The sequence below is a fragment of the Piliocolobus tephrosceles genome, chromosome 16 (assembly GCF_002776525.5).
Source record: "Piliocolobus tephrosceles isolate RC106 chromosome 16, ASM277652v3, whole genome shotgun sequence".
NCBI lineage: Eukaryota > Metazoa > Chordata > Mammalia > Primates > Cercopithecidae > Piliocolobus > Piliocolobus tephrosceles.
The window spans coordinates 72,538,137-72,546,639 of NC_045449.1; positions in this window are offsets into that span (position 1 = coordinate 72,538,137).

Here is an 8,503-nt window from a genome sequence, read left to right on the forward strand (position 1 = left end):
CGCGCGCCGCACCCCGGGTACGCGGCCTCCTCCCGAGGCTCCAGCCTGCGCACGCGCTCCCACCCGAGGCTCCTCCCCTGCCCGGCCGCTGGCCCCGCCTCTAGACCACGCCCCCACTCGAGGACCCTCCCCGTCCGCCTCCGCGGGGCGGCGAGCAGGTTTCGGTTTCGCAAGGGTGGTGCAGGTACCCGGGGTGCCGGAGTTGGCCTGGCCGCACGAAAGCCCCAAGGTCGTGTCCGGCCACTGAAGGGCAGGGTGGTCCTTGCTGACGCCAACCTCGAAGGTCAGACCCGGCCCCAGCTTGCCAGGGAGGGCCCGGTCCTTGGCGAAAGGCCACGAAAGCTATTTGAATTCATTGACTCCTGTGTTCAGAACCTTTACATATTGCATTTCGTAAGTTTACTGCTTCTACTTCCTTTTATTTGTCCTGAGGTTACCTGGGTCAAGATTGAAAGGAGGGCACTTCAAGTCCCAGCGTTTTGGATTTTATTCATTTATTTATTTACTTTTTGGAGACGAGTTTCGCTCTTGTTGCCCAGGCTGGAGTGCAGTGGCGCTATCTCAGCTCACTGCAGCCTCCGCCTCCTGGGTTCAAGAGATTCTCCTGCCCCAGTCTCCTGAGTAGCTGTGATCACAGGCATGTGCCACCACATTTTTTTTTTGTATTTTTGCCGAGACGGGAAATTTTGCCACCACATTTTTCACTATGTTGGCCAGGCTGGTCTCCAACTCCTGACCTCAAGTGATCGGCCCGCCACAGCCTGCCAAAGTGCTGGGATTACAGGCATGAGCCACCACGCTTGGCCTTCTGTTTCTTTATGACAGAGGAAAAACTCACTGCTGCAGAATGCCAGCCCCAGAACCCGCCTTTCCCCCTGCAGTCACTTGTGGCTCCTGCACCCTACACAGAACACTCACTGAGAACTCCACAGAAATCCCTGGACTGCTGGGAATTTTTGGATCAACCAAAAAACGGGAGTAAAAGCCACAGAACTCCTTCCTTGTGGGCCCTCCTGTCCTGAGTTTTACTATTTTTCTTTTTTCTTTTTTTTTTTGAGACAGGGTCTCACTCGTTGTGTTGCTCAGGCTAGTGTGCAGTTGGCACCATGATGACTCCCTGCATCCTCTGCTTCCCGGGCTCAAGCAGTTCTCCCACCTCAGCCTCCTGAGTAGCTGGGACTACAGTCACAGGCCACCACACCTAGGGTTAATTTTTGTGTTTTTTGTAGAGATGGAGGTTGCTAGGTTTCCCAGGCTGGTCTCGAACTCCTGGGCTCAAGCGATCCTTTCTCCTTGGCCTCCCAAAGTACTGGGATTACAGGTGTGAGCCACCATGCCTGGCTGGATTCATGATCTTAACCTTCATTGATTTTACCAGATTGTCCAGTTTTACTGGTGACCTTAGAGTAGGGAGTCACATTTTGACCCTAATGTGCCCTTGGGTTTAGGCGTGTTAAGTCAGAGACCCAGCTGCATTTTGTTCCTCTTGGCCTAGACTTAGGACACTTTTAGAATTGACCCCACATTGACCTGGCAAATCTCAAACCGCCCATCACATGGGGTAATGGAGCACTGAGCCTCTCCCCCACCATGCGCCATCCTCTCCATTTCACTCCCTACTTCACTTCTAACCCCAGACTCACCGGAAGGTTCAAGGTATATTCGAGCTGGGTTTCTTCCGTTAACAGTATGCAGGTCCCAGCCCACCTCAGCTCTTGCTCAATGACCAGAACTCCAGAAGAAAAGCGATTCAGATGGCATGTTAATTTTTACTGTCAGCACTCTAGACTTCTTAGCTGAATTCACCAACTGAATAGATTTGGAGAGGGAGGGATACTAGTATCACTGCTAATCACAGATTAGCAGAGAACATAACTGTTTACAAATTCTTTTTTTTTTTTTTTTTTTTTTTTTGAGACGGAGTCTCGCTCTGTCGCCCAGGCTGGAGTACAGTGGCGCGTCTCGGCTCACTGCAAGCTCCGCCTCCCGGGTTCACGCCATTCTCCTGCCTCAGCCTCCCGAGTAGCTGGGACTACAGGCGCCCGCCACCTCGCCCAGCTAGTTTTTTGTATTTTTTAGTAGAGACGGGGTTTCGCCGTGTTAGCCAGGATGGTCTCGATCTCCTGACCTCATGATCCGCCCATCTCGGCCTCCCAAAGTGCTGGGATTACAGGCTTGAGCCACCGCGCCCGGCCCTGTTTACAAATTCTGTTCCCTTACAGTTTGGGAGGCCAAACTAGGAAAACTGCTTCAGGGCGGGAATTAAAGACCAGCCCGAGTAACATAGAGCGACCCTGTCTCTACAAAAAATTAAAAATTGTCGAGCATAGTGGCACATGCCTGTAGTTCTAGCCACTTGGGAAGCTGAGGTGGGAGGGATTCCTTGAGCCTGGGAGGTTGAGGCTGCAGTAAGCTATGATTGTACCACTGTGCTCCAGCCTGGGGGACACAGTGAGACCCTGTTACCAAAAAAAAAAGAGAAGTGTTTTTCAAACAGCAGGTCATGACTCTTAATGACTATGAAACAAATACTTATTAGATGAAAAGAAAATAGAATTTTTAAAAACTTGTAGTCTATCACACGTAATACAGAGACTGTTTGTTCTGGTTGCAAATGAATGCATGCATGTGTTCACTGGGTAGGGCTGTCCCTGACCATGGATCACTGTCAAAGAAACACAGAAGCTGCTCCATTAGATCACATTCATGATCAGAGATTTTTTTTTTTTTGAGATAGGGTCTCACTGTGTCATCCAGGCTGGAGTGAAGCTGCACATCTCGGCTCACTGCAGCCTCCACGTAGCTGGGATTACCGCCATGCACCACCACGCCCAGCTACTTTTTGTGTTTTTAGTAGAGACGGGGTTTCGCCATGTTGGTCAGGCTGGTCTCGAACTCCTGACCTCAGGTGATCCGCCCACCACTGCCTCTCAAAGCATTGGGATTACAAGCGTAAGCCACCACACCCAGTCAGAGAGGTCCTTTAGTTGTTATCTTTGCATGACATTTGGAAGCCCAAGGCTTCAAAAGGAAGCATCCCTGCAAGCAGGAGTCAAGTCAGTTGCACTCTTGTATCTTGAATTTGCGTCCCCAGCCCCTGGAGCATAATGAGAAGGAGCCGGCAGCAGGGAGACAGGAACCACAGGACTCCACTCCAGCTGTGGATTCTAACCCAGACCTCTTCCCCCACATCCACTGATTCTTCAGAGAACCTTTAAAATGGGTTTGGGCTCCCTGCAAGTTTTGCTGTGGTTTGTAAGTCCTTAGTGGTTGATCCACTTGACAACTAATTTTTTTAAGTTGGTACCTTCCTGTGGTATTTTACAGTTTTTGGTTTTGTTTCGTTTTTGAGACAGGGTCTCGCTCTGTCGGCCAGGCTAGAGTGCAGTGGCTCATGGCTCACTGCAGCCCCCACCTCCCAGGCTCTATTGATCTTCCCACCTCAGCCTCCTGAGTAGCTGAGACTACAGTTGCACGCCACCACACCCAGCTAATATTTTATTTTTATTTTTATTTTTAGAGGCAGGGTCTTGCCATGTTGTCCAGGCTGGCCGCCAAATCCTGGGCTCAAGCGATCCACCCACCTTGGTCTCCCAAAGTGCTGCTGCTCCTGGCCACCCGCTGGTATTTTCCACTGTTCCTGGCTTGTACCACCCTAAACTCTTGTTACAGTCTTTTGTTATAATGTTGGGTTAGGCCTCAGGAAACAATCTCTCTGGCCTTCTCTTGTTCTTTCACCCGCCCCAAGGCAGGACTTTAATCTTTTTTTTTTTTTTTTTTTTGAGACGGAGTCTTGCTCTGTCGCCCGGGCTAGAGTGCAGTGGCCAGATCTCAGCTCACTGCAAGCTCCGCCTCCCGGGTTTACGCCATTCTCCTGCCTCAGCCTCCCGAGTAGCTGGGACTACAGACGCCCGCCACCTCGCCCGGCTAGTTTTTTGTATTTTTAGTAGAGACGGGGTTTCACCGTGTTAGCCAGGATGGTCTGGATCTCCTGACCTTGTGATCCGCCCGTCTCAGCCTCCCAAAGTGCTGGGATTACAGGCTTGAGCCACCGCGCCCGGCTAGGACTTTAATCTTGCCCACGTTTTGATTGTGGGTCTTAAGACCCTCCCCAGAAAGGGTCCTGCTCTGTGCCCTGGGGAATGGAAGCTTCCATAAAAACCCAAAATGACTGGGCCAGGATAGCTGAACATGTGGAGGTTCCTGGAGAGTGGTGCCTAGGGAGGGCTTGGAAGCCCTGTGCCCCTTCCCCGTCTCTACATCTGTATCCTTTGCAATATCCTTTATAATAGACCACTAAATGGCTGGGTGCGGCGGCTCACACCTATAATCCCAGCACTTTGGAAGGCGAGTGGATCACCTGAGGTCAGGAGTTTGAGACCAGCCTGACCAACATGGTGAAACCCGTCTCTACTAAAAATACCAAAACTAGCCTGGCGTGGTGGCGGGCACCTGTAATCCCAGCTACTCAGGGGGCTGAGGCAGGAGAATCGCTTGAACCCGGGATGTGGAGTTTACTGAGCCAAGATCCCCGCCAACACCCCCCAGCCTAGGGGATGAGAGCGAGTCTTTGTCTCAAAAAAAAAAAAAAAACCTACGAAATGTAAGTGTTTCCTTAAGTTCTGTGAGTGGCACCAGCAAGTTAATCAAACCCAAAGAGGGGGAATAATAGAAATTCCAAGTTTAAGCTGGTCGCTCAGAACTTCCAGAGGCCCAGACTTGTGACTGGTGTCACAGGTGCAGTCTTGGGGACTGAGCCCTCAACCTGTGAGATCTGAGCTCACTCCAGACAGAGTCTGAATTGCACTGGATTAGAGGACCCCCGGGTGGTGTCCACTGCTTGATATGTGGGGATAAACCCCATGCCTCTGGGCAGAGCAGTCTTCTATGAGGATGGTCGTGAGGTGAGAGCAGACTATAGTTTGAGAGTTTTCCCGAAACATTCCCCCTTCAGCTTCCCTGCCTTGCCTAATCTCAAAAAGAATTAGAAAGGTTTTAAGCAGAGGTAACCCAAAATACATTTTTCCTATGCTTATACCACGGTTTTATTTTATTTATTTATTTATTTATTTATTTATTTTTTGAGACGGAGTCTCGCTCTGTCGCCCACGCTGGAGTGCAGTGGCTCGATCTCGGCTCACTGCAAGATCCACCTCCCGGGTTCATGCCATTCTCCTGCCTCAGCCTCCTGAGTAGCTGGGACGATAGGCGCCCGCCACCAAGCCTGGCTAATTTTTTTGTATTTTTTTAGTATAGACGGGGTTTCACCATGTTGGCCAGGATGGTCTTGATCTCCTGACCTTGTGATCTGCCCGCCTCAGCCTCCCAAAGTGCTGGAATTACAGGTGTGAGCCACTGCGCCCAGCCGTTTGATTTTTTTATTTTTTATTTTTTAATTGAAACGGAGTCTCACTCTGTTGCCCAGGCTGGAGTGCAATGGCACATGATCTCGGCTCACTGCAACCTCTGCCTCCCAGGTTCAAGTGATTCTCGTGCCTCGGCCTCCCGAGTAGCTGGGATTACAGGCACACACTACCACGTCTGGCTAATTTTTGTATTTCCAGTAGAGACGGGGTTTCACCATGTTGCCCAGGCTGGTCTTGAACTCCTGACCTCAGGTGATCCACCCACCTCAGCCTCCCAAAGTGCTGGGATTACAGGTGTGAGTCACCACGCCCAGCCCTATACTATGGTTTTTTTTTTTTTTTTTTGAGACGGAGTCTGGCTCTGTCACCCAGGCTGGAGCGCAGTGGCTGGATCTCAGCTCACTGCAAACTCCGCCTCCCAGGTTCACACCATTCTCCTGCCTCAGCCTCCTGAGTAGCTGGGATTACAGGCGCCCACCACCTCACCTGGCTAGTTTTTTGTATTTTTTAGTAGAGACGGGGTTTCACCGTGTTAGCCAGGATGGTCTCGATCTCCTGACCTCGTGATCCACGCGTCTCGGCCTCCCAAAGTGCCGGGATTACAGGCTTGAGCCACCGCGCCCGGCCTATACTATGGTTTTAAAACATCTTCAGGAACCAACTCAAAGTTCGTCAATAGCCAACAGGTTAACTATATTAGGATACTTTCATACAAGGGAGCATTCCCAGGTTTCAAGAGATGGAAGCAGATTTCTGTATTACCAACAGAAGACAGTTTCCAAGCTATAAGTGAAAAAAGCAGTCAGAACAGTGATATATAATACAGAACCATTTGTAATCAAAATCCATGTATACATGCTATAGGTTTACAGATATATATTCAGTCACTGAACAAATCTCTGTTAGGGGCGCTGTTCATGTGTTGGGAACACACAGGGCAATGAAGAGCAGCTGGAAAGCCCCAAGCTCTAGAGGCTTCCACTCGTGAATCAGCACTGCCTCATCATCCGTGGGGTAGAGACTGGGAGCCACATTTACCTCTGAGAAGAGAACCTTTCCATACCGTTATGGGTTGAGTCATGTCTCAACAAAAGATATGTTGCTTGCTGCAACCTCCAGCTCCTGGGTTCAAGCAATTCTTCTGCCTCAGCTTCCCAAGTAGCTGGGATTACAGGCACCCGCCACCATGCCTGGCTAATTTTTTTTTTTTTTTTTGTGAGATGGGGTCTTGCTCTGTCGCCCAGGCTGGAGTGCAGTGGCACAATCTCAGCTCACTGCAAGCCCCGCCTTCCAGGTTTACGCCATTCTCCTGCCTCAGCCTCCTGGGTAGCTGGGACTAAGGCACCCGCCACCTCGCCTGGCTAGTTGTTTGTATTTTTAGTAGAGACAGGGTTTCACGGTGTTAGCCAGGATTGGTCTCCATCTTCTGACCTCGTGATCCGCCCGCCTCAGCCTCCCAAAGTGCTGGGATTACAGGCGTGAGCCACCGCACCCGACCAGATTCATTATTTTAATTTTCACAGTAAACTTTTAGAGCTGTTTATCATATAGATACTATGCTTCACTGTACCTTCCAATTCTTCCGAATACCCACATTTTATATGGTTCCTTTTACTTTCCTTTTCTTTCTCTTTTTTTTTTTTGAGACAGAGTCTCACTCTGTCACCAGGCTGGAGTGCAATGGTGCAATCTCGGCTCACTGCAACCTCCACCTCCCAGGTTCAAGCGATTCTCCTGCCTCAGCCTCCCGAGTAGCTGGAGGTGGCGCACGCCACCACACCCAGCTAATTTTTGTATTTTTAGTAGAGACGGAGTTTCATCATGTTGGCCAGGATGGTCTTGATCTCCTGACCTCATGATCCGCCCGCCTCAGCCTCCCAAAGTGCTGGGATTACAGGCGTGAGCCACCGCGCCCGGCCTGGTTCCTTTTTCTAAAACAGGGAATTCTATTTCGTTACCTTTATGTTCTCCCAGCTGGTTGAGTGTGGCAGTGAGGGGCGCCCAGCTTCCGGAAGTGCAAGCTGGAGGGTCTCAGAAGAAAGGCAGGACTGATGCCCACCCCGACCCTGTGTGCTACCGGAACAATAGACAGCTCACCCCCATCTGCTAGAAGGCATGAAGGAAGGAAGGGCCAAGGACGAGATGTGGAGGGACGTACGTCCATGGGGTAGGTATTGCTGAGGCCATCAGAACACCAGACACCAGGCCGGGCGCAGTGGCTCACACCTGTAATCCCAGCACTTTGGGAGACCGAGGCGGGCAAATCACGAGGTCAGGAGTTCGAGACCAACCTGGCCAACATGGTGAAATCCCGTCTCTACTAAAAATACAAAAAAGTAGCCAGGTGTGGTGGCGGGCACCTGTAATCTCAGCTACTCGGGAGGCTGAGGCAGGAGAATCTCTTGAACCTGGGAGGCAGAGATTGCAGTGAGCCAAGATTGCGCCACTGTTGCCCAGGTGACAGTGCAAGACTGCATCTCAAAACAAACAAACAAACAAACAAAAAAACAACACCAGACACCAGGACATCATCTATGGCCTCCCCTCCACCAAGGGGAGAACTGTCAGCCACTACCTGATGTCATTCCCCTCTGCCAAGACCAGAATGCTGCCTATTGCCAGAGGTGGGGACAGGAGGGACACTGAGGACTGAGATGTCTGGGGATAACACTGGCTTCATGAAAGAGATATGAGGCTAGGTGTGGTGGCTCATGCCTGTAATCCCAGCACTTTGGGAGGTCGAGGCGGGCAGATCACGAGGTCAGGAGTTCGAGACCAGCCTGGCCTATATGGCGAAACCCCATCTCTATTAAAAGTACAAAAATTAGCCAGGCATGATGGCACGCACCTGTAGTCCCAGCTACTTGGGAGGCTGAGGCAGAAGAATCGCTTGAACCTGGGAGGTGGAGGTTGCAGTGAGCCGAGATTGCGCCATTACACTCCAGCCTGGGCAAGAAGAGCGAAATTCGGTCTCAAAAAAAAAAGGCCAGGTGCGGTGGCTCAAGCCTGTAATCCCAGCACTTTGGGAGGCCAAGACAGGCTGATCACAAGGTCAGGAGATCGAGACCATCCTGGCTAACCCAGTGAAACCCCGTCTCTACTAAAAAATACCAAAAAAAAAAAAAAAAAAAAAAAAC